At 43.0% G+C, this 26,991-nt stretch overlaps 1 protein-coding gene across 10 annotated transcripts in view; it reads left to right on the plus strand.

Annotated features, from left to right (window-relative positions):
* Positions 1 to 26,991, plus strand: part of UTRN (utrophin) — a 568,432-nt gene that overhangs the window by 396,205 nt on the left and 145,236 nt on the right. The window lies entirely within an intron of this gene.

The raw sequence follows: 26,991 nt of genomic DNA on the forward strand, positions 1-26,991 counted from the left end.
AGGAAATGAAGTACACCTCTACCTCGATATAACGCTGTCCTCGGGAGCCAAAAAATCTTACCACATTATAGGTGAAACCGCATTATATCAAACTTGCTTTGATCTGCCAGAGTATGCAGCCCTGCCCCCCCGGCGCATTGCTTTACCGCATTATATCCGAATTCATGTTATATCGCGTCACGTTATATCAAGCTAGAGGTGTATATAAACTTACATAATAAATGCATTGCAAGACTGTCTGATGGAGCAACCTCTTGTGCAAATGTACCTGAACAGTCAAGCCCACTTAGTATCAGCTTACTTAATGGAAATGTGTTTTCTAAGCCCCAACCCGTTGTACACTATTTCAGTACAACTGAGCCAATTTAATATCCGTTCATGTTACATGATTTCCTGTTATACGTCAATAGAAAATCATTGTGTTGTACTCCAAACAGCAGTTAATGCTAATTACTGCAGGATGGTGCAAGTGGGTTTTTTCCTTCAAGTTTACAGTGAACTACATTATATGATTGCGTGCATTAAAATGTTTTTTAAATGTCTCTCCCGGGGCTTATTAATTTTGATTTTTTTTCCCCTTAGAAAATCCCAGGTAAAGTAAAATAATCAAGTGACAAACTTATTTGTGTGTATGAAATCTGATGATTTACCACAGTCAATTTACAATTTAATTTAGTGTCTTCACCCTGGTTTAACCAGTGTTTATAAAATAAATATGTTCTGTGGCTGCTAGTGTTTTATTCCTGTTGCTATGGCTGAGTGAAACTGGCGTAAATTACATGTGTAATTTCACACATTTCGTTTTTGCTTATCCATTTTGTGTGGTTTTCAAACTCTTCCTGTTTTGTTTTTTGTGAAATGTAATTTTTTCAGACATTGAAAATTTTATGTACATGGTACCAAGGCCACTGTCTTTGGCAAGTTTGGGTTGTGGGTAGAACTGGAAGTAATAAAGCAAGATTTCAGAGGATTTCACACAGGCAGTTGTTATATATTTTACAGACAGACATATGCCAGGAAGGGACAGAAAAATGCAGGGATGCGTGAACTCTGGTTCTACCAGAATTGTGATAGGTGCAGTTACCAATAAGGAAAGCGGGGGACAAGACCCACTTGTTTACTCCCCTGATTTTTTTTAACTATCCCATTGATGTCTCCTGCAGCACTGATGTAGAATATGTGAGTTTTCACTCCCAGTTTTTCCCAATTTATTTTTTTATGTGATTGGGCCCTCTGGCCTCTGGCCTCTATACCAAATCCTTTATCTCCAAGATCTCACAACCTATGGTGCAACTAGGGTGGAGGACCAACTAAGATGATGATACAGGAATCAGGTGCTGTATCCTATTTGAAAGGGGAGATTTCCATCTCCCTAATGGTCTTTCCAGATCTGATGGTGCTTGAAATGTTGGAATTTAAACTTATGAGTTGCCTATGTAAGACAATTTATAATCATTGTATAATTTTGGGAGGAAATTCTACATTGCAATGAAAAAAGGAAACATATTTATGACAATTTTTTGTTTTAAAAACAATCAGATGTTTGAAATATTAGCAGTAGTTCTGGCAGAGAGAGATTAATAGGTGAGGTAGTCAGAGGTGTAAAATAAATATAATTAATCACATTGACATCACCACTATATGTGGTCTAAATGTATTTATTAGAGTCCTTAGATTTTTGTCAGCTATAAGAATGTTTGAAAAACTTTGCTGGACACTAAAAATCAAACTGAATAGAGAGAGCAGATTTATGGTTTATTACAATAATCTACAACCCAAAAACCGCTCCCTCCCCCAACTGCCTCCCCCCCACCCGACTTCCTTCCCTCCAAGACTGGAGGGGTGTTAATTGGTCACTTCACCTTGAATGGTCCCTTGGAATATGTATTAACTGCTTATGCTAAACAATCTGTTCCACCTTGTATTTAGCTGTGACGCACTGTTTCCTAGACCTGAAGAAGAGCTCTGTATAAACTCGAAAGCATGTCCCTCTCACCAACAGAAGTTTGTCCCATAAAAGAGATTCTCACCCACTTTGTCTCCGAAAAAACAAGAGGCTGCTGAGAGATTGGGGTAAAGAAGGGGGAGAAAGAGAGACAGACTGATCTTAGGGAGCTAGGAATGATGGAAAAGATGATTGTAGTAGTGATCAGAGAGAGAAAAAGCAGGTGTGTAGAAAAATAAACATTGAATGGCTGCTGAGGCAAATGCAATTGAATTGCCCCTTAACAGGTAAAAATAGTTCTTTGAGTGCTTGTTCACATCCATTCCACATTAGGTGTGCGCACGCCGCTTGCATGAGCGTCGGAAACTTTTCCCTTAGCGGTACCCGTCGGGCCGGCGGGGCCCCCGCCTGAGTGGCACCACTGCGCCGTGCATATATACCCCCGCTGGCCCGACCCCCTCCAGTTCCTTCTTACCGTCCGCGGTGGCATTGGAACAACTTCTTGCTCGCATATGAGAAGCAATCCCTTAGCTTTAGAGTACTTAGCTGCCATCAGTTCGTTAGCATTCCCTTGTTGTGGACACTTAATAGATTAGGTGCTTGGAGGCTTCCAGCACCCATCCTGGGCTGCGGGGCATGCTGCAGGCCCACGGGTTTAAGGTTTGCGCCACGTGCCGCAAGCTTATGCCGGTTAGTGACCCCCACGACTCCTGTCTACATTGCCTGGGGGAAGCACACCAGACCCAGAGGTGTAAGATTTGCAAGGCGTTTAAGCCTAGAACAAAAAAAGAGAGAGACTTTCGCTTGAAGCAGTTGTTTATGTAGGCCAGTACACTGGCTGTTCTGGACCCCTTGGGCCTACCACCAGCGGCAGGGGGCTCCCTCCAGGGCCAGCTATTCTGTGCACCAATCCCAGTCCCCGCACCGACTCTCCTCTGTGCGTGAAGCTGCAGTGTACAGACCACCTGCACCTTCGCCGAGTGAGAGACCGGAGAAGCCAGCACCGAGTCTGGTGCCGTCCCAAGGTCAGCTGTCCTGGCCTGAGCTGGAAGCCCTTCCCTTGGGGGAGGGGGACCAAGGGAACCAGCAGGAGGAAGCTGAGCAGCTGCTGACCTCGTCATCCCCGGATGAAGCGGTGGCAGGCACAGCGGTATCAGGGCCTCCGCCAATAAACCACAGAGCCCACCAAGAGCTGCTGTGTAAAGTTGCTCATAACTTGGGGTTGCAGGCCGAGGAGACGGTTGAGCAGGAGGACCCCATGGTGGACATTCTGAGCCCAGAAGGTCCATCCAGAATAGCGCTTCCGCTCATTAAGACCATACAATCGAACTATAAAACTATATGTCAGACCCCGGCCTCCAGCACTCCAACAGCCAAGGATGTGGAGTGCAAGTACTTCGCCCCGTCAAAGGGGTATGACTTCTTGTTTTGCCACCCAAGCCCATGTTCCCTGGTAGTCTCAGCAGTAAATGAGAGAGAGCACCAGGGGCAGGCCCTGACCCTTAAGGCCAACGAAGCAAAGTGCCAGGACCTGTTTGGCAGAAAGGTGTATTCCTCAGGGGGCCTCCAGTTGAGGATTGCTAATCAACAGGCCATCCTCAACAGGCATAACTTCAACTCCTGGGCGGCAGTGGGGAAGTTTAAGGACAGTCGCCTGCAGAGTTCCCAACAGGAGTTCATGGTGCTGGTGGACGAAGGCAAGGCCATAGCAAAGACCTCTCTCCAGGCATCCTTGGATTCGGCGGACAGGACAATTGCGTCTGGCGTGGTCATGCAACGCTCGGCGTGGCTTCAGGAGTCAGGTCTGAGGTCCAGAATTCGCTCGAGGACCTCCCCTTCGAAGGGCCCGGGTTCTTTTCGGACCAGACAGACGCAAAGCTACATAGCCTCAAGGACTCGAGGGCTACACTCAAGTCACTGGGTATGCACACCCCGGCAACAAAGAGGAAGCCCTTCAAGCCGCAGCCGCCGCCTCAGTGTCACTACCAGCCTCGTCCTAGGCGTGAGCCCTACCGCAGGCGAAGCAGGGATAACAGGAAGCGACATAATAACAATAATAGCTCCAATAGGCCTGGCCAGAGCCAAGGCCAACATAAGTCACAGCCTGGCCCTAAACCAGGCTTTTGAAGGTGCGCTCGAGGACAGCGTACCAGACCAATCACAGGGTCAGTCTGCTTGTTTCCTGAACCGCCTGTCGCGTTTCTCCCGTGCGTGGAAAAGGAGGTTTGCACGCTCCTAGAAGTGGGGGTGGTAGAGATGGTACCGAAAGACCGCAGCCCGGGCTCAGTAGCAGACACATGTGCGATCCCGTGTGGAGGGGAATTGAAATACACCTTTCCCCCGCTTCCTCTGGTGCACAAGGTCCTGCTCAAGGTGCGCAGGGACAGGGCGGCAGTCATCCTCATCGCCCGGCCTGGCCCCACAAGCACTTATTCACCATGCTCCTGGAGCTGTCGGTGGAAGTCCCGGTAACCCTGCCCCTACTCATCACACAGGACGGAGGGCAGCTCCTCCACCCCTACCTGCAATCACTGCATCTGACGGTGTGGAAGCTCTGTGGCTGAATGCTTTGGAGAGCCAGTGCTCCCTTCCTATGCAGCAGGTTCTACTTGGTAGTAGGAAGCCCTCTACCAGGGCGACTTACCTGGCCAAGTGGAAGAGGTTCTCGTGATGATGTGGGCCCCAACAGGTTCAGCCATGCCAGGCTCCGGTGCCGACCATTCTAGAGTACCTACTGCACCTCAAGCAGCAGGGGCTGGCCCTGTCCTCGATCAGAGTGCATCTGGCGGCCATCTCCGCCTTCCACCCAGGGTTTTCAGGGGGCTTGGTGTTCTCCTACCCAATGGTGGGGCGGTTCCTTACAGGACTGGAGAGGGTGTTCCCTTACTCACCCCCCCCCCCAGTCCCTCCATGGAATCTCAACTTAGTCCTTTCTAAACTCATGGGGCCCCCGTTCGAGCCCCTCGCTACCTGCTCCCTCCTCCACCTTTCCTGGAAAGTGGCATTCCTGGTAGCCATCACCTTGCTCAGAAGGGTATCTGAGCTGAGGGCACTCACCTCGGAGCCACCATATACAGTGTTTCATAAAGACAAGGTGCAGCTCCGTCCGCACCCCAAGTTCCTCCCAAAGGTGGTCTCACAATTCCATCTAGGCCAGGGCATTTGTCTGCTGGTGTTTTTTCCCAAACCCCATGCGGACCCGAGTCACCGCAGCCTGCACACCCTGGATGTCCATCAAGTGTTAACGTTCTACTTGGAGCGTATGAAGCCCTTTCGTAAATCCACGCAGCTGTTCTTGGCCGTGGCTGAGAGGATGAGAGGCCTCCCGGTGTCAGCGCAGCAAATCTCCTCCTGGATTACAAACTGCATTCGGGCGTGTTATGACCTCGCAGGTGTTCCAGCCCCGGCGGTCACGGCCCATTCGACCAGGGTGCAAGCAGCTTCAGTGGCTTTCCTGGCACAGATCCCGATCCAGGAGATCTGCAGAGCAGCCACCTGGTCGTCGGTGCAAACCTTTATGACCCACTACGCGGTCAACCAGCAGCCCCGAGAGGACGTGGCGGTTGGAGGGGCGGTCCTCCTATCAATTGTTCCATGACTCCTACCCTCCTCCAAAGGTAAGCTTGTAATTCACGTAATATGGAATGGACATGAACAAGCACTCGAAGAAGAAAAAACAGTTACCTACCTTTTCGTAACTGTTGTTCTTCAAGATGTGTTGTTCGCGTCCATTCCACCACCCACCCTCCTACCCCTCTGTCGGAGTTGCCGGCAAGAAGGACTGGAGGGGGTCGGGCCAGTGGGGATATATATGCATGGCGCAGGGGCCCCGACGGATGCCGCTAAGAGAAAAGTTTCTGACGCTTGTGCACGCAGCTCGTGCACACCTAATGTGGAATGGATGTGAGCAACACATCTCGAAGAACAACAGTTATGAAAAGGTAGGTAACCGTTTTTTCCCTGGGATTGTGCATGTTGTAGTATAATATGTATCACACAGGTAATGCAGTAACTAAGAAGGCAAACTCAGTAACTCCTTATACCCTCAACAGGAGCTCGCACATTTATTTAAAACCTGTTTTAGAACCTCATTTAATGAGTTTGTTGTTTGAGTGGTGGGTTTTTTTTGTTTTTGTTGGGTTTTTTTATATGGTACTTTTAACTTCCACCATCAATACAACCTCAAAGAAAAAGTAGAAAGAAGCAGGAGTTTAATATATCATCAGAATGACAATGCAACATCCTTGCATTACTGCACTCCATTGTCCGCACTAGATATGAGGCTAAATCTTGGGATTTGAAACCACATCCTTCTAGCCCACTACTCTTACTCATATCAACACTCCCACTCTTTTATACTCCATAATCATTAAAAAAAAAAAAAAAAAACTAAGATGGCAAACAAGGAATAGAGAGAGGCAATTGCTTGTGTTCTGCTGGAAAGGCACTCAGATGCTACTGTGTGGTGATGGGTGTCAGTAAATCTAGGTAGATATAATGGTGTTGGCTCTGACAGAGAATGTTTGAGTGATGATGATAATTATGGGGCACACTCCAAATGGTATCAGGTGTCTTCTTGCACATGAACATAAATATATCAGATTGAAGAAATCAAATGTTTGTTTACAATATATAAAATTTACTAATTTAAAAAAATAGAATAATGAAAGCCAGAACTTGTAGCAATCACTGCCTGCAAAACATGGCTGCTGCATTTGAAATTGTCAACATTTCCATTATAAAACCTGTTTGTTAAGGGTTTATATAAGTCAGACATAAATTTTGTACCAGGCTATGTTAATGTATGCTGTATATTGTGCAGTTCTACAGTCTGAAGCTAATCAGGGTCAATGTGGATCACATAAATTTTCTTCCTTTTTCTTCTGCAAAGAAGGTAGCCTCATAAATCCAGGAACTCTGCCTTATGATGAGGAAATTGCATTATCTGCTCGGACGAACTTGCAGATAGGTCGGCTGTGGCAATTCATCTCAAGAGGAAGGGTCCCTATTTTAATGGGTCGCTTCCTCATTTTGTAGGTTGATCCTTGAGGATGTCATCTCTTGAAATACTTTTGAGAGACACACAGCATTTTGATGTTTCACTACTATTCATCATAATGTGTTGCCTTTTTCCCAGAGGACAGAATTTTAAGTCCTATATTGCTGTTTTCTTGATCATCTGAATTTAAGCTGGAACAGGTACGAAGAACTACTAGGATGATTAGGAGTATGGAGGGCCTACCTTATGAAAGGAGACTGGAAGAGTGAGGCTTGTTTAGTCTAGCAAAGAGAAAGCTGAGAAGAGACGTGATTGCTCTCTATAAATACATCAGGGGAGTAAATACCAGAGAGGGTGAAGAACTGTTTAAGCTAAAGGACAGTGTTGGTCTAAGAATGGATGGTATAAATGGGACATGAACAAATTCAGGTTGTAATTTAGAAGCAAGTTCCTAACCATCAGAGGACTGAGGTTCTGGAACAGCCTTCCAAAAGAAGTTGTGGGGGCAAACAACTTAAGGAGTTATAAGAGAGAGCTGGGCAAATTTGAGTGCATGTGTATGACAGGGTTGCTTGTGATGGTAAGCGGCAGAGCTCAGCAGTCTGGGGGCACACTTCCGGTTTAAGTCTTATGTTCCTAAAAGCTCATGCACCAGCAGGGGTCAGGAAGGGGTTTCCCCCCCAAATATATTCTGGGAGTGTTTTGTTTTTAATTCCCTTTCTTTGGGGCATCAGGGATGGCCATGGCTGGAGATGGGACACTGGGTGTGCCAGGGCTCTGAAGTGGCATTCTCTCACTCTCTAATTGATCACCATATGTGAAGTCAGGAATTAATTTTCCACGTCAGACTGGCAGTGACCTAACGGGTTTTTCACCTTCCTCTGCAGTTTGTGGGGGTGGGTCACTTGCTAGGATTATATGGATATATCTCACAATCATTTCCCTGCCATGGTGGGGGCATCGGGCGTTGGTACTCCTTGTTCCCGCCTATTCTCTGCCTGTGGCACATCATAGTCTAGTCTCCTGTGGGCTGCTAAACTTTGGTCTAATTTCAGTTTTTGGGTTTAACGTGCGTGCTGAGAGGTGGCATTGGCCTGTGATATACAGGAGGTGAGAGTAAATGGTTTTGTGTTCTGTTCTGGCCTTAAACTCTGTGACTTCATTATATCAGGACTTTTCTTCACTCGGAGCGGTACAGCAGCACAGTTGTGGCACTGAAGGTGCGCCACTGTAGCGCTTTAGCATAGACACTACCTATGCTGACGGGAGGAGTTCTCCATCAATCCTCATAGGTAATACATCTCCCAGAGAGATGATAGTTAGTTTTACAGAAGAATTCTTCCATTGATCTAGCGCTGTCTCGATGGGGACTTAGATTACATTGCTTGGGGGGGTGGATTTTTCATACCTTTGAGCAACATAGCTGGATTGATTCCATTTTCTAGTGTAGACTAGCCCTCAGTCTGTTATGTCTGGACAGCTGTTCCCATGTAAATACAGATCAAATTATTACAGTGCTATATTTGAAGCGTCCTTTGCAGAAAGTGAATCTTCTAGTTTGAAGAAGGATACTTAATTAAAACAACGATCTGTTTGATCTGCAGTGCCATACTTGGTGGAGTTATTCAAATACCACGTATCTAGAGACTGTGAAATAATTGGCAGTATAATTAATTCTCATGGCAATTACATAGGTATTATCAAATCACTTTTGCTTTCTGCTATTTTGGAAGATGTCTTTGGTTTATATAGTCTGGCAGTGCTCAAAACAAACAAGATATTTTATAATACCAGAAATTATAGAAGTTTTTCATTCTTCTGAGGAAATGTTTAAGAACCATGGATTGTCCTTCATTGTTTCTTTTTGACATATATATCAAATGTGCTCCATTTGGCTGATCAATTTTTTCCATTAAGTTACATTTAATCAAAACTGTTTTAAAACCTTTCACATACAGTTGGGTCATAGGAGGGCAATGACAAGTCTCTTATGCTTCTAGAACATAATTTTTTAAAAAATAAATAAAAAGGGCAAGCTGTGGAATACTTCGCCCTTTTTAGACAAACTGTTGTTTTTTAGGGTCCGTTATAAATTCGTGTTGGAAATTCCCTTTGGGGAACATAGGAAAGGAGCAACCTTTTCTAGAGACAGACACTCCTGTTTGAAAGATGGAGGAATGTGGTGCTAGCTGGGATTTGTAGGACATGTCATTACTCAATGGGTAAAATTTTAGTTCTTTCAATGGGGCTTAGGCTCTTAAGTCATGTAGGCACTTTTAAGGATTTTTCTCAACCGGATTCTATTGTCTGAAGCTTGGGTCAGATTATTAGGTAATTTCTGAGTTTTCATTTTAGATCTCTTATAATAAACCCCCTTCTTCCTCTACTAGTAGTAGAAGGTCTGTATGCCCACACTTTGAATACTGCATGCAGTTCTGGTCACTTCATCTCAAAAAAGATATATTAGAATTGGAAAAGGAACAGAAAAAGGCAACAAAAATAATTAAGGGTATAGAACAGCTTCCATATGAGGAGAGATTAAAAAGACTGGGACCTTTCAGCTTGGAAAAGAGAGGACGAAAAGAGAATATGATTGTAGTCTATACAATTGTGAATGGTGTGTAGAAAGTGAATAAGGAAGTGTTATTTACTCCTTCACACAACACAAGAACCTGGGGTCACCCAATGAAATCAATAGGCAGCAGATTTAAAACAAACAAAAAGGAAGTATTTCTTCACACAACGCACAATCAACCTGTGGAACTTGTTGCCAGGGGATGTTGTGAAGACCAAAACTATAATGGGGTTCAGAAAATAATTAGACAAGTTCTTGGAGGATAGGTCCATGAATGGCTATTAGCCAAGATGGTCTGTTCATTCCCTCTGAAGCACCTGGCATTGGCCACTGTTGGAAGATGGGATATTGGACTAGATGGACTATTGATCTGACCCAGTATGTTACTCTCATGTTCTTATGTTATTGTCTAAGTGCATTTGACAATCGAGTTCCTCGGCTGTCCACATTTCTATCTAGGATAGAGACACTGGTATCCATTCTTGTTGAAATTTTTTTAAAGTGGTCCCTGCATCATCCAGTGATCGTCAATGAGAAAGAAACCTCCTTTGCAAGTGTTCACAGATCCTGCTCAAGCTACTGAGTTGGGTTTAGCTCATAATCTGGTCCAGTCAATTAATCTAGCAGTAAAAGTATGTAAATTACTAAATAATTTTAAAATATAATAAAAATGACTAAAGAACTTACCCTATGTATCGGGAGACTGGGAAGAAGGCATGTCTTCACTTTGAGCTGCGGGTGAAATTTCCTGCTCGAAGAAACATAGCTGCACTAGTTTTGATTGAGATAGCAATCTAACCATCGAGAACAGCCACAGCAGAGTGAGCAGCAGGAGGGGCAAGAACATATCTAGCACTTTGGATGGGTACGTGTTTTGGGGGTTGCAAGCCTCTCCCACCACTTGCGCTGCTGTAGTTACACTCTGTTTTTAGTAGGCTAGCACTAGCGCAGGTATGTCTCTTTGAGCTAGGGTTATAATTTCCAGCTTGAACTGTAGTTGTACCCATAGTTTATGACAAAAGCATGAACTATGTAAGAATAAATGCATGTAAGAAGTTGGAAACTTAATTATTATGGGTTTGTTTTGCTACTTTTTATTATTTTTGTGTGTTAAATTAACATTAATTTACTGTGAACAATACATTGTGTTCATATGGGAATGTTTCTAGTAAGCAGCTTCTCAAAACCAATATTGAAACTTCCAGTCTTATTCAGACTTTCAGCAGCTGACGTCAATAGCACTGACTTGCTGCTACCTGAATCTTGGATGAACCATAGAGTATATCAATACATTAAATATGTTATTTCTCTACTGATGCAGACTATTAACTTCCTGAAATGCACAAAAAGAACAGGAGTACTTGTGTGCCACAAGTACTCCTATTCTACAGACTAACACGGCTGCTACTCTGAAACCTGAAATACATGTGTGCTTAAAACTTATCTCCAGTGTATTAGAGAGAAAAGGTGGGTGAGGTAATATCTTTTATTGGGCCAACTTCTGTTGGTGAAACAGAAGCAGTTGGACCAACAGAAGTTGGTCTAATAAAAAATATTAACTCACCCACTTTGTATCTCTAATATCCTGGGACCGACATAGCTACAACAACACTGCATATTTCCAGTGTGTATGTAATGAGTTTGGAAAGGGGGAATCATAAGGGATATATAGTTTTCTTACTTTATCAATTGTATTATAACATATAACTCATAGGGATTCAGAGACAGCCTGGCTCTGTTTTACATAACTACACACATGTGTACTTACTTATTGGAAAGCCCAAGGAAAACCTAGTTTCTACAGGCCATAGTGGTGATGGTTCAGTAGATGGCACTCTTCTCTTGAGTCTGTGTTTAATCAATGTTTTTGGCATGGCGTTAGCAGATGTTATGCTTTGGAAGTGCTCTCCTTTTAGTGTGATGTAAAACAATGGGTCTGATCACCTCTGGTTATTGACGTTTTCTTCTGCAAGAATCCTTGGTTAGCTCCCAAGTACTGGTTGTACTTTCAAGTGTAAACTATTTAATCTTGTGTTCCAGATTTTCCGTGGGGAAGTTACTCTGTGTCCTATCCCTGATCAGATCCCTCCACAAAAAATAAAATTAAAAAAAAAAAAAAAGTCCAGCCTTTGTAGTATTGCTAGTAGAGGATGGTTGCTATGTTTCTACTCCAGAGGGTGGCTGCATTCCAGGATAATAGGGTTAATTCTCCTTCCAATAAAACACATTGTAATCTTTCAGCATAAAAGCATCTGTATAATTGGAAGGAGTTTATATAGCTATTTTAAAATAAGTACTAAAGCTAGCACCACTGTAAAGTGCCACCTTGAAAGTTGAGAAAAATACTGGGTCTCTTTTCTCCATCTAAGAGAGAAGCATCAGACACTGGCCTGTTTACAGTCTAATGAAGGGTATGTCTACACTACGAGAGTAGTTCGATTGTACTTAAATCGAATATGTGGAATCGATATTACAAACGTCTGTATCCACACTAAGGACAGTAATTGGACTTTGTGAGTCCACACTAATGGGGCAAGCGTTGACATTGGAAGCGGTGCACTGTGGGCAGCTATCCCACAGTTCCCGCAGTCCCCGCTGCCCATTGGAATTCTGGGTCGAGCCCCCAATGCCTGCTGGGGAAAAAAATGCGTCGAAGGTGGTTTTGGGTAACTGTCGTCATCCAACCGTCACTCCCGCCCTCCCTCCCTGAAAGCGCCAGCGGGCAATCAGTTTGCGCACTTTTCTGGTGAGTGACAGCGCGGATGCCACAGCACTGCGAGCATGGAGCCCGCTGCGACCATCGCTGCAGTTATGGCCGTTGTCAACACCTCGCACCTTATCATCCACCTTTTCCAGAGGCAGATGCTGAGAAATCGGGTGAGGAGGCTACGGCAGCACGGTGAGGACATGAAGTCTGAGAGTGGCACAGACCTCTCACAAAGCACGGGACCCCGCGCCGTGAACATCATGGTGGCAATGGGTCATGTTGATGCTGTGGAACGGCGATTCTGGGCCCGGGAAACAAGCACGGACTGGTGGGACCGCATAGTGCTGCAGGTCTGGGATGAATCACAGTGGCTGCGAAACTTTCGTATGCGGAAGGGAACTTTCCTGGAACTTTGTGAGTTGCTGTCCCCTGCACTGAAGCGCAAGGACACCCGGATGCGAGCAGCTCTGACTGTCCAGAAGCGAGTGGCCATAGCCCTTTGGAAGCTTGCAACGCCAGACAGCTACCGGTCAGTCGTGAATCACTTTGGCGTCGGCAAATCTACCGTGGGGGTTGCTGTGATGCAAGTAGCCAACACAATCGTTGAGCTACTGCTGTCAAAGATAGTGACCCTTGGAAACGTCCAGGTCATCATAGATGGCTTCGCCACGATGGGATTCCCAAACTGCGGTGGGGCTATAGATGGAACTCACATCCCTATCCTGGGACCGGACCACCAGGCCAGCCAGTACATTAACCGAAAGGGCTACTTTTCAATGGTGCTGCAAGCATTGGTGGACCATAGGGGACGTTTTACAAACATCAACGTAGGATGGCCAGGCAAGGTTCATGACGCTCATGTTTTCAGGAACTCTGTTCTGTTTAGACGGCTGCAGGAAGGTATTTACTTCCCTGATTCATGGTCCGGGCTAACGCCTGGGGACGGTTGGTAGGGAATCTCTGTGAGGGTGATGAAGAGATCCTGGCTGTCTGGGAAATCAGCGTTGTAAGCGCTGTCGACTGCCTCCTCCTCCTCCTCACCTTCCTCATCTTCCCCGTCCGCTAACATCTCCAAGGAAGCAGCCGTCGACAATATCCCATCCTCAGAGTCCATGGTCAGTGGTAGGGTAGTGGTGGTGGCCGCACCTTAGAATGGAATGCAGTGCCTTGTAGAAATGGCATGTCTGGGGCTGGGATCCGGATCGTCCGTTTGACTCTTTGGTCTTCTGGTACGCTTGTCTCAGCTCCTTGATTTTCACGCGGCACTGCGTTGCATCCCGGCTGTACCCTCCCTCTCTCATGGCTTTTGAGATCTTCTCGTAGATCTTTGCATTCCATCTTTTCGATCGCAGCTCCAAAAGCACGGACTCATCGCCCCACACAGCGATCAGATCCAAGACTTCCCGATCAGTCCATGCTGAGGCCCTCTTTCTATTCTGAGATTGCATGGTCACCTCTGCTGGAGAACTCTGCATTGTTGCCAGTGCTGCTGAGCTCGCCACAATGTCCAAACAGGAAATGAGATTCAAACTGCCCAGACAGGAAAAGGAATTCAAATTTTCCCGGGGCTTTTTCCTGTGTGGCTGGTCAGAGCATCCGAGCTTGGACTGCTGTCCAGAGCGTCAACAGAGTGGTGCACTGTGGGATAGCTCCTGGAGCTATTAGCGTCGATTTCCAGCCACACCTACCCTAATTCGACATGGCCATGTCGAATTTAGCACTACTCCCCTTGTTGGGGAGGAGTACAGAAATCGAATTTAAGAGACCTCTCTGTCGAACTAAATAGCTTCGTTGTGTGGACGGGTGCAGGGTTAATTCGATTTAACGCTGCTAAATTCGACATAACCTCCTAGTGTAGACCAGGCCGAAGATAGAACAGTACTAAGAGATGGAAGAAGCAGAAGTCATCATGGCTCTTCTTCCCTTCCTCTGTGTGTGTTTTTCAAAATCCCACTGGGAACTTGATTTACTACCTGCTGAGAGACAGTAGAGGTCTCTTTCCTAGTCGTTAGCATGCACATGATGCACTCTAACTCAGACACATCATTTTTGCTGTTACTGGGGTGGAACCAATACGAATTTTCATATTAAATGTTCATTTAGGGATCTTAACCAGATGATTTTTTTAAAGCACTGTAAGAAAGATTTTTTTTTGTTATAGCCCATGCATACCAATCTAAAGTAAGTCTGCATTCATCCACTTCTTTTGTGTAGTTTTATTAGTGCTATCAAATATAATGATTCTTCTGCCCTTTTTTAGCTGTCATATTGTAACGGCCTTAAAATAGTATAAGCTGATTTAGTTTTGAAACCAGGGGATGAGCAAAAAAGAATTGTATTCGAATAGGTCTTGTTACATTATCTTTTTTTAATTTCATTCTGCTTGCTCTCTCCATTAAAGAATAGGCACATATTTCATTGAAGGAAAACATGTTTGCTGCCCCATTTACTGTTCTGTGCCAAAAGTGTCATTGATAAGAGAGTGAGGCTTAAGCAAGGGAGCGTCAGGAAGGAGGAGCCCTGGCTTGACTCAAACATGCTGCCAATATAAAGCAGATATTGAATATTAGATGATTCTCTTGAAGACGAAAATACAAACTCCCCAAATGCAGTGAATACACAAGATGCACAGTGGACCTGCCAAAACTGGGGCCCTGAATATCTGCGAAATTCAGAGTGGATGGAACCCTGAGGGCCGGAGACAGGGCACTGCTGCAGTGCAGTCTTAATCTTTCAGGTTACTTTTATGTGACAACAAAGATCTCAATGTTTAACAAAACTGGCCCCAAGACAGTGGGCACTCTGGCACCAGCTAGCCTTTTAGGGTCATACGTGTAACATTTTAGCAGGGTTTTTCCTCTCAAAACCTAATTTCATAATCATTCAAACTTTCCAGTGGCTGAGAAGAAGACTGTGTGTTCTTCAGGGCCCTTCAAATTTTGTTGGCAATATAACCCAGGCCCTTTCCTCAGCTGAAACAATCATTGACCTAGAAGTGCAAACAATAAAAGTCTCATTTCAGAGGACTCAGAATTATGAGGTTCAATTATGTAAAATTACTGTCAGTGGAAGACTTATTAATGAACATCATTATGCCTCCTACTTAGTAGCCTTTACTCAATTAAGCAGTGCCTTGGCTCATTCCTAGACATACTGAGACGTTGTCATGTTCATGGGGGTGGAAAGGCTTACTGCAGCTCTTCTTCAGTAAGGGACAGACTGTTCCCTTTTGCTCAGTGGTTAACTACAGGTTTAAATCTTTTTCTCAAAAATGTTAACCCTATATTAATTTTTCCAGTATAGATGTAAGAATGCAATACAGTTGTGTCAATGCCATCCATATTAAAAATGTGCCTTTATCTATAATTATGATGTAATAAATATCAGGTTCCTTTTAGTCCCTGAAAGAAATAATACATATTTTCTGGAGTCTTTCAAGATCTCTGTAGGTGAACATTGTTAATTGTGGCTCCAAAATTCTTATGTTAAGAAGAAGAAGAAGAAAACTTTCCATCTTAGAAACTACCCTGTGCAGGTGAAGAAGGAAGGGGTGAGGAATGAGAGCCTCTTTACTTTTTTAATTAGTTGTGAGTCATCACAAAAGTAGGGCACTGCTGCAGTGCAGTCTTAATCTTTCAGGTTACTTTTATGTGACAACAAAGATCTCAATGTTTAACAAAACTGGCCCCAAGACAGTGGGCACTCTGGCACCAGCTAGGTATAGGTGGAGAATTTCAATGTACTGTATTTATAAAGATATTAATATTTATTCTATTGTATAGTTCTTTATAACTTCATGGCTCTTTACATACTTAGACTGACTGATCTATAGATGTTAAGGAGTAATTATAAGCACCAGCCATGTGTGATTCTAAACCAGAAGACTGCAAAGAGTATTAGAAGCCTCAGATGAGTTGTATATACAGCATGCAAAAAGTATGAATACTGAGGTGAAAGCCAATAGTTGCGTGGGCTGTAGCCATAGATATTCCAATGACAAAAATGTCATTAAGGGACTGATGTTTTCCATGAAGAATACCCCTAGTCTCAGATTTCATATAATAAATCTAATGTGCGTACCAGACAAATTAATGGCACTTACAGGAAACAAATTCAGAATCAGAAATAGAATATTATTGCCTTTTCTTTTTTATGTCTGTATTGTTATCACTTTTCTAGGTGCTTCACAAACATATCTGAAGACAATGCCTCTGCTTCAATGAGCTTATGTTCTAATAGCCTCCTTCTGTACACACTTACTCTCAGCTATTATGCTTAATATTATAAGTAGTCATGTTAAACTGAATAGGATTTGTCATGTCGGGAAGCACCATACTTGGTGGTATTTTCTGGATGGATGGGGAACAAGAAAGGCCTGCAAAGTAATCTAACAGAATGATGATGTTTAGCATGCTTTTTGTTAATTCCATACCTTTTGTATTTGGTGTGAATATCATTATCAATAAATTAAAGGGAAAGGCTTAGTTAAGGTAACATTTATGGCCTTCTAGTAAGAGATCATCAGCATACATAGTCTAATTCTCTCCCTTACTCGGAATTCTGATCATAAATTCTAACTGACCTTCCCTCTAAGTCAGAGAAAGTTCTGCAGGGCTGTTGTACTGCATAGCACTTGTGGCTCACGAGCAACTCCTATCCCCCCCTCTCCTGTTACGTGAGCTAAGGGTTATCACTCTAATTTTGTATGTAGTATTAGATATCCAGGCAGCATATGGTAAACTAAAAGAGACTAGATTGCAATTTTTCTGAATCTTACCGTGTGTGTGTGTGTCTGTGTGTGTATTTTGGATAAATGTGTTACTTTTACCCCCTTTACCACATTCCCCACTCCAGAGGTTTATCACCATCTCTTATGTCTTATCTGAGGCCATGTCTACACTACTGGTAGATGGGTGCTTCTGCAATCGATGCAGCGAAGACCTGCTAATTGACAGCCGAGTGCTCTCCGGTACTCCACCAGAATGAGAAGAGTAAGGCAAATTGAGGGGAGAGCATCTCCCGTCGACACAGCGCAGTGTAGACCTAAGCTACGTCGACTCCAGTTAACGTTATTCACATAGTATAACTTAGGTTGACTTACCACAGTAGTGTAGACAAGACCTTAGTTTAGATTGTTAGTAGGGATACTGCCTTATATTTTTCTGTGAAGCACCATGCATGCTTTCAGGGATGTATAAATGAGAATAAATATCAGTGGTCCTATGTAGATGAAATCTGAAGTAACAACTGAATGCAGTAGTTAAACACAGAATAAAATGTATCATTTAGAATATGTCAGAGTTGTTTATTGTTTTGTTGATGAGTGCTGATGTTTGAAAGAGAATGTAATATGAAACCTGCCTCTTACGACAAAAATATTATTTTTGGCTTGCGAGCATAGTTTTATCACCTGGGGGTAATTGTTTTATATCTGGTTTTTCTTACACACAGACTAGAATTTTTGTTTCTAGGGACTTCATATGAAACAGCAAGAAGATGCATTGACTGACATGGAGGAACAGTCACTACACATTATTACATTTACCTTTTCTATTTTTATTTGATCAAGTTCATGCTTTGATGATGCAGACATATTTAGTATTATACCACAGCTACCAGTGACAAACTTGATTTCTCTGTGATCTATAGAGGCAGCTTCTCCCCAACACTTCTCAGTGCTCAATTATTTTTTATTTCCATTCAAAACATAAAAGAGAGTGTAGTTTCTCCAACACCTGGTGAAGAATGACCAGGTAATTAAACACCAGCGGAGCTGATTGTTACATAAAGCCACAATGTGGCAAACAGTTTTGAGTTCCAGTAATGTGTGTCTTTATTTCACTGAAAGCAGTGCATAATGAATCCTGATTTAAATGTGTTCTGTTTTTAAGAAATCTCATGTGTTGTCATTGAAATTAGCTTTGTCTTCAGAGCTCTAAGCAGACCTGCTCTTTGAGTTATTCTATGCAAGCCTGTGCAACAAAAAAAGAATGATGGACTATAAATCAGTAGCACCTAATTTCAGTAGCCCGCTCATTATGCTAGAAATTTTAAGAAGTTAACTCTGAAAGAAGTTTGTGCTACCAAATAGCATAAAAATCATTAATAGTGAAAGTTTTCATGGCAATGTAATTCCTCAAGAGAGGAAACACTTCTGGTATAAAGCATTCCCATCAGAAATCTTGGAAGTCCTCAGTTCAATACTTTCCTTTGTTTGAAGGAGGTTTTAGAAAATGTTCGCTTTCAGTAGTGTTTAATATGAGAAGTCACATTTACTCATAAATAGCTCTGTGATGGGGTGCGACTCACCACTGCTTCGCCCCCTGCTGGATGTCCCAGGGATAAGCTCTGCTAGCCAGTGAACCCTCTTCTGGTGGCGTCTCGCCGCCATCGCTTCTGATCCAGGGACCCACCTTACTCCCAGGACCGCAGCATCCGCTCCATGACAGAGCCCTCCGGCTGTGCCGCACTATGTGCTCCCCCCTTCCAGGAGAATGTCGCAGTTCCTTAGTCCAGCCACTTCCTCAGTGGCAGCAGGGGAGGACCCGGGCCCGCCTACTACTCAGGGTCCTGGCCCAGGGACCCTATAGATGGCAGCCATGTGCTGTGTCCCCTCCAACCCCTCAGTCTACTTCCCTGGGCCACTTCCCCGCAGCCCTAGCACCTTCTCCACCCTTGTCTCAGGGTCTCAGCATGCCAGCAGTCAGCTAGGAGCTCGTTCTCTCTCCTTGGATCCTGCTCAGCACTGCTCTGTCCAAGTTCCTCCTGAAAGGCAGCCAGTCCTTCCTCCTTGAGCTCCAGGGAGCAACTGAAACTGCTTTGCTTTGCAGCCCTTCTTATATGCAGCCCGGCCCTGATTGGCTGCTCCTTGCAGCCCCTCTCTAATTGGCTGCCTCCTGCGCAGCCTCCCTAGGGCTCTATTAACACCTTTTGGAGCCGTGTGGGGCGGAAGCCTCATCACAATCTCCCTTGAAGAGATGCCACATATACTCTTTTTTTAAGAAATTTCATGTGTTGTCATTGAAATTAGCTTTGTCTTCAGAGCTCTAAGCAGACCTGCTCTTTGAGTTATTCTATGCAAGCCTGTGCAACAAAAAAAGAATGATGGACTATAAATCAGTAGCACCTAATTTCAGTAGCCCGCTCATTATGCTAGATTGTCCTGGTGTAATGGAATAGACATGAAATTCCAAATTAGAATTGGTCAATCATACCCTTCAGAGTTATTAAAGGAAGAACAAATAAAAATAGACAGCAAATCATAGGATAATGATTTTACTAAATCGGGTGTCTGTTTTGGTTTATTCCATGACCTCAGAGAACCAATGTTAGATGACAGAAGACTTGTGTATAGTAGTAGGTTAGGGATTACCATGTCATTTTCAAGCCATTAGAAGGATGTCCCTCATCCCTGGGAAATGAATGCTGCCATTGGTCTATTGTTGCTTTCCGAGAGTTTGCATAAAATGTAATCGTAAACGGCAATGTTGCATTGTGGTAGGTCTTTAAAGACTAGGTGGAGAACAGTTGTGTTATTGATCAATGCTGTTTAAACTCAGGATTAAAGAGTGGGTTATTTTTACTAGACTGTGACAGTCGGATCTTGTGCTCTTGTTTCCCCTTCCTTCCCCTTGTCCTTTGTAAGATTCAGTGGAATCTTTAACCTGATGACTTTTACTACAGGAGCCTTTAAAATATGAAACTTGGTTTACCATATCCCATTAGAGAAAAATGAGTTTAGGTTCAGTATGTCTTCTATCCAAAAGACTCAGGACTGGAACAAAATGCCTCTAGCTGCCTCTTCAGTTAGTTTTACTTATAGGTTACAGTTTTGCTATTATGAAGTAGTCCAAATTCCTTCAGCACAGTCCCAGTCCCTGCACCAGTATGCTTGTAATATGAACTTCAGAAGGCTTATTTATCACGCTCCAAGTTTTATTTGGTTTTATCCCATGGGAAATAATAAAACATTCTGAAAGGAGTTTCATAGTTACATTCATTAAGCCGTGGTGTCATTTGTTTATATCGTTGCAATTTGTGGCAGTTGTCTTTGCCCTTCATTCCTGTTCTGGGATCAGACTTAGCGGAGTATTTAAAGCCAGAAGGGACCATTATATCATAGAATCGTAGGACGAGACGTGATCTTGAGAGGTCTAGTCCAGTCCCCTGAACTTATGGCAGGACTGAGTATTTTATGGACCATCCATGAGAGGTGTTTGTCTAACCTGCTCTTAAAAATCTCCGATGATGGAGATTCCACAACCTCCCTAGGCAATTTATTCCAGTGCTTAACTACCCTTGCTGCAAGTTAAGCCCATTGCTTCTTGTCCTATCTTCAGAGGTAAAGGAGTACAATTTTTCTCCCCTCCTCCTTGTAACAACCTTTTATGTACTTGAAAACTGTTATCATGTCCCTTCTCTGTCTTCTCTTCTCCAGACTAAGCAAACCCATTTTTTTCAGTCTTCCCTCATAGGTCATGTTTTCTAGACCTTTAATAAATTTTGTTGCTCTTCTTTGGACTTTCTCCAATTTGTTCACATCTTTCCTGAAATGTGGCATCCAGAACTGGACACACTACTCCAGTTGAGGCCTAATCAGCTTCGAGTATTGCTTACTGCTTATAGATCCCAGAATAATGGGGGAGGGGAGTTTTCAACAGTGTTACCCTGTTGACTCATATTTAGCTTGTGATCCACTGTGACCCCCCCCTCCCCCCCCCCAGATCTCTTTCTGCGGTACTCCTTTCTTGATAGTCATTTTCCATTTTGTATCTGTGTAACTGATTGTTCCTTCCGAAGTGGAGTGCTTTGCATTTGTCCGTATTGAATTTCATCCTATTTACTTCAGCCCATTTCTCCAGTTTGTCCAGCTCATTTGGAATTTAAATCCTATCCTTCAAAGCACTTGCAACCCCTCCCATCTTGGTATCATCCGCAAACTTTATAAGTGTATTTTCTGTGCCATTACGTAAATCACTGATGAAGATAATGAACCGAACCAGACCCAGAACTGATTCCTGCAGGATCCCACTCGATATGCCCTTCCAGCTTGACTGTGAATCACTGATAATGACTCTCTGGAAATGGTTTTCCAACCAGTTATGCACTCACCTTTATAGTAGGTCCATCTAGGTTGTATTTCCCTAGTTTGTTTATGAGACTGTCATGTGAGACAAGCAACAAATGCATCTGACGAAGTGGGTATTCACCCACGAAAGCTTATGCTTCAATACATCTGTTAGTCTTTAAGGTGCCACAGGACTCTTTGTTGCTTTTTACAGATCCAGACTAACACAGCTACCCCTCTGATACTTGACATCATGTGAGACAGTATCAAAAGCCTTACTAAAGTCAAGATATACCACATCTACCACTTCGCCCCTCCCTTCACCCATACCACCCCCCTCCCCACCCACCATCCACAAGGATTGTTACCCTGTCAAAAAAAAAAAAAAAAAAGCTGTCAGGTTGGTTTGTCAGGTTGGTTTGACATGATTTCTTTTTGACAAATCCATGCTGACTGTTACTTATCACGTTATTATCTAGGTGTTAGCAAATTGATTGCTTAATTATCTTTCCAAGTACTGAAGTTAAGCTGACTAGTCTGTAATTCCCCAGATTGTCTTTATTTCCCTTTTTATAGATTGGCACTAGTCCCATCGTCTGATTTCTTTCCCGTCTTCCATGATTTTTTTGAAGATAATTGCTAATGGCTCAGATATCTCCTCTGTCCATTCCTTGGGTATTCTAGGAGGAATTTTATCAGGCCCTGGTGACTTGAAGACATCTAACTTGTCTAAGTAATTTTTAACTTGTTCTTTCCCTATTATAGCCTCTGATCCTACCTCATTTTCACTGGTATTCACTATGTTGGACGTCAGTGAGTACCAGTGAAAATGAGGTACGATCAGACATTTAGTCTGATGTCCTGCATATTGCAGGCCATTAAATTCACCCAAATTCCCTGTGTTGAGCCCAACGACTTCAGTTAAACCAAAGTGTTTCAGTCCTCAGGACAATAAATTGTGGTGTCCCGCAGGCAGAGAAGAGGAGAGACTGAGGTATTGCCAATGCTCGAGGCCCCTGCAATGGCAGGCAATAGTTTAGGTGAGATGTGCCCAGATGATCCTAGCAGGCAATCTTCACCCCATGCTTCAGAGGAGATGGGGGGAAAAAAATACCCAAGCTCCCATACTGAGATTCATTTGGCGAATGGTCCCACATTTTCTGTGCTGGTCTTGTACTCCTGGGGACAGTTCTTTATACCTGTGTCCAGTGCTGAAAATCCTCCCATCCAGTGAAGTTAGCAGCTTATCTCAGTTATACCAGTCTGATCGCAGAACAGGGCAAAGACAACTGCCATAAAGTTTCAACAATATAGATTTGACCACTGCTTAAGGAATGCAACTTTAGCTTAACAACGTAATGACAGTATAGTGACCATAGCTGTGCACAGGGTGAGCCAAAATTCCCCATATCTCTGCAGCATCACCTAGTCAGCCACAGTAAACCGCAACCCAGACTGCATTCAAAGCTGCCAGTTATGGGTCAGCACTGTGTGTGCATGCCTTAACTAATTTAGTTCATGAGGCCATCGCAAAACTAAATAAAACCTAGAAATGTGTTCATGCATTTTGCAAGTATTATACCAAAATCTTTAATATAGTAGTAAAATTTATTATTACAGCCTTCTTTATGATTCTCAATAGTTTTTTTATGTCTTATTTTTATTCTCCGTAGTGTTCTTATAGATCTGAATTTCCAATCAAAGCCTGTCCTCAATCCACTCCAGACTAATGAAATTTGAGCAAAGGAGTAGACTTACAAGTGGATTTTTGTTTCTCATCTGTACACTGCAGAAAAGTTTGTCTGGAAGGAAATGTAGGATATTACTGATAGGTTTGGTTATTATTGCATCATATATTGTCTTTGCTATTCCTTTTTACTGGCACAAAAACAGACTAGGAAATTAAGTACTGCTAAAGGAATAAGGAGGCTGGGTTAGAGCAGCTATTTTTGAAGTAGATTTTGGTATATGTAAACTACTAGGCCAAGTTGCACGAGCAAGATACTAATTTTTACTCTCAAATTTTTGCTATTTTAATATTAATTTTTCATCTGTAAAGTACCTTTCATGCTGAAGGATCTCTCAGTAGGGGGGAATTAATTATGAGGATTCCACTGATGATGTGGAAGTAAGGAAGTATACATGCCCCTATGCATACTTAATGCCCATATGTTCCTCATCCTCTAAATAAAACCCTCCATTAAATGGAGTCTCAATTCAGACAGCTACAGCGGAGGGCATGGTAGGCAGAAAACCAAAGGAGGAGCCATGAAGAGAATTTAAATGAGAGCTATGAGGGAAGAGTCTCATTAGTGTTTGAGATTGTAAACTGGAGGCAGGCAAGGAGGAGACAGGAAGATGGAGAGATCCATCCCTATAGAGTTTCAAAGCTTAGCTGGAATTTCTGGACAGATTCCACAGGGACTCCTTTCTCTGAACACTTCTGAAAAATCCAGGGATTGAAAAATCCTATGGAAACCCTTATGTGAAAATCTTCATTAATTTGGCGTTAACACTGAAGGAATCTCACTTCAGAGGGTAAAAAAACAAACCAACCAACAAACCTTTTAAAATAATATATTTTTTGCACAAAAATATTATCCTGTAAATTTTAAAGCTAAGGTTCTATTTTAATGATACGCAAACAACAAACTTTCAGAAGTAGAGACTTGCATCTAAGGCTCACCCAAGGAAACTTATGCATATGCCAGTGATACTGGCCTCCTGCCTTACTTCCTTATCTAGACTCAGTTCCTGCATACAGAGTGCTTTCAGGACTGGTCTCTTACTTGGTAATGTGTAGGTGATTCCTAAGAGGTTTATTGTAATCTGTTCTGTGTGTAATTTAAATATTGATATGGACTGACTTGATCTGTAAGCCTTAAATAGTTGTGGTTCATCACCTGCCTAAGTCAGGAGGCTGGGTTTTGCATGCATTATAATGAGACTAACGGATGCATCTGAAGAAGGATAAGGAGAGTCAATATGGAATTTTATGGAGAGTATTTTTGATGCATAAGGGTTGGTTTGAGTGTGCGCTAGAGGTGCGTGAGGCAGAAGCAGCATGGTGGGGAATAAAGTCTGGGGAAGCTGATGGAGCATTGTCAGTGGTAAACAAGAGGTTAACTTACACGATCAGTTAACTGGAGTGGAGCAAGGCAGAGCTGTGATTGTCCATAAGGATAAAGATACTAAGCTTTGATGCAGAGCTAGAGGGGGAGCCAGCAGAGAGATTCAAAGAGCAGGTTGACGTGGTCAGAGCAACAAGCCAAGAAGACGATTATAGCAGCAGAATTTTGAATGGACTTGGGGAAACTAAGTTTTCAGGAATCAATACATGACAGTTTTAATGGAATGGCCAGAAGGAGGACTGAATCCTGGAGAGGTCATGTAAGAAGAAGCCACGAGATTTATGCCTGGATGTATGTCTCTAGAGCTAGGGCTGACTCAATGATGGCACCCAGATTATAGGCGTGAGTGACTGAGAAGAAGATATTGTTATCCATGGTGTTGAAGCAAGGGAAAGAGGAGCAACCAAGAGATCATGTTTGGCCATGTTGACTTTAATGGCATGTCTACACTTACTTCCGGAGCGATCGATCCAGCAGGGATTGATTTATCGTGTCTAGTGAAGACATGATAAATCGACCACCGAGCGCTCTCCCGTCGACTCTGGTACTCCACGGCAGTGAGAATAGCAGGCAGAGTCGACAGGAGAGCATCAGCAGTTGACCTACCTCAGTGAAGACACCACGGTAAGTAAATCTAAGTACATTGACTTCAGCTACGTTATTCATGTAGTTGAAGTTGCGTAACTTAAATCCCCCCCACCCGAGTGTAGACCAGGCCTAAGTTGATGGCTGGACATCTGTCCCTGGAGAGATTTCAGAAAGATGGATAGAGATGTGGGTTTGCATGGAGGAAAGCAGGTCGGGAATGGAGAGAGAGATTTGTGAGTCATCAGCAAAAAGACAGCCAGGAAAGTTGTGCAAGTAAATAAGATTATTTAGTGGTGTGTGATATATAGGGAGAAAAGAAAGGACAGAGCCCTGTGCGACTCATACCAAAAGTTGGAAAGAAGAAAAGGATGACCACTGACTGTATCGCTAAAGATACAATTCAGCAGGAGGAGGAGGAGAAACTGGAAAGGCTACGGGAGGATAGAAGAAGAGCATGGTTGACTGTGTCAGGGAAGAGGAAGATGGAGTACAGACTCTGAGTTGACCTTGAAGAAGTCATTAATGACCTTGACAAGAACAATTTCAGTGGAGTGTGAAAGACAGAATTCAGACTGGGGGCTGGGGAGAGGTGGGAATGGGGTAGAACTGGAGGAAAGGAATTCCAGAGAGCAGTTGGTGATATACAAGTTTTATATTTTAGCTTTGTGCTCTATATTGAAATGTTACGGGCCAGTTAGTTTAAAAAATATTGAGAAATTTTCTGACTTTGTACTAGTTGTCATGTGATCTTGTATATCCATATTGATGTTTTTATTTTAGTTACTCATGTAGAGTCTACTTGACTAGGTGGTGATAAAAGAAATATTGTATTATAAAAGACTCTTTTAATTTAGTGTGTGTGTGTGTGTTTCTGTTTCATGCTGAAGTTAATTGCTTAATGGAACTGTTTCGATGTACTACGAATATCTAATAACAATGGAAGGGCGGTGAAATGAGTACAGTACCATTCCCCTCTGCCTCACTACTGCTAAAATGTACATGTAGTCTTTGTGTGCAAGTAAGGAATTAGAAAGTAAACTGGGCGGAAAATCAATGAAAGATTATCCGGCTTTCAGACTTTTAAAATAACATATCCAGTATACTGTACTATCTCTAATGAAAATGCCCTCTAAACTGAGGGGTAGAGTTTTAAATCAGGGTAAGCTGCCCAGTAAGGCTTATTTAAAGTTTGGGATCTGATGCACAAATATATGCATTATTGTCTTCGCTCATATGAGTAGTCCTATTGGGGTCAAGCCTTGGTGTTGGGAATGTTGTGTTTTTGACACATCCTCCCTAATGTCAAATGTGCACGAGAATTTCAGTATGATGCTCTATACCCTGTGTTTATTCTGAGGAATGGCCATGTGTGTTCTCAAAGGAAAAACTGTTCGTTTCACAATGCTGTGAAGAAAATTTGGGGAGAGAATGGGGAGGAAGATTAGAATTAAAATTTAGCTGCAAAACAAAATAGAGTCTGATTCCACAATCAGATCCATGCAGCAGACCATTGTGTCCATATGGAGTCCCATTGGGTCTTCCCACATGTAGATCCAGTTGTATAATTGAGGCCTTAGTGTGCGTCACCCCCTATGTAAATATCTGGAGAAAAGATAGTAAGACACTTTCCTACTTTCTGCTCTTATCCTTCCACTAGGAACTATTTTCTATAAGGAACAGATGTGTGTTCTCTTATACAGTGCCTGGAGTCCTATGCTGTTTCTCATGGGCAGTGGGGAGTGACTGGACTTTTTCAGTAAAATTAACATTTATTTTTAATTAGAGATGTTTAAAATATTCATTTAAAAGCAGAAAACCATAATACATAGCATTAAAAGTATGCTATTGTGAATTTATAGTGGTAGTAACAGGCAAGTGTTTCATGGAAAATTATTTCTGAGAAGGATCTTTTAAAAGTTTATATGGAACTAAATGTTTTTTAGAAGAGAATATTGGAGCAGACTGTGCTCATAAACACA

Source organism: Chrysemys picta, chromosome 3 (genome assembly GCF_011386835.1).
Source record: "Chrysemys picta bellii isolate R12L10 chromosome 3, ASM1138683v2, whole genome shotgun sequence".
Taxonomy (NCBI): Eukaryota; Metazoa; Chordata; order Testudines; family Emydidae; genus Chrysemys; species Chrysemys picta.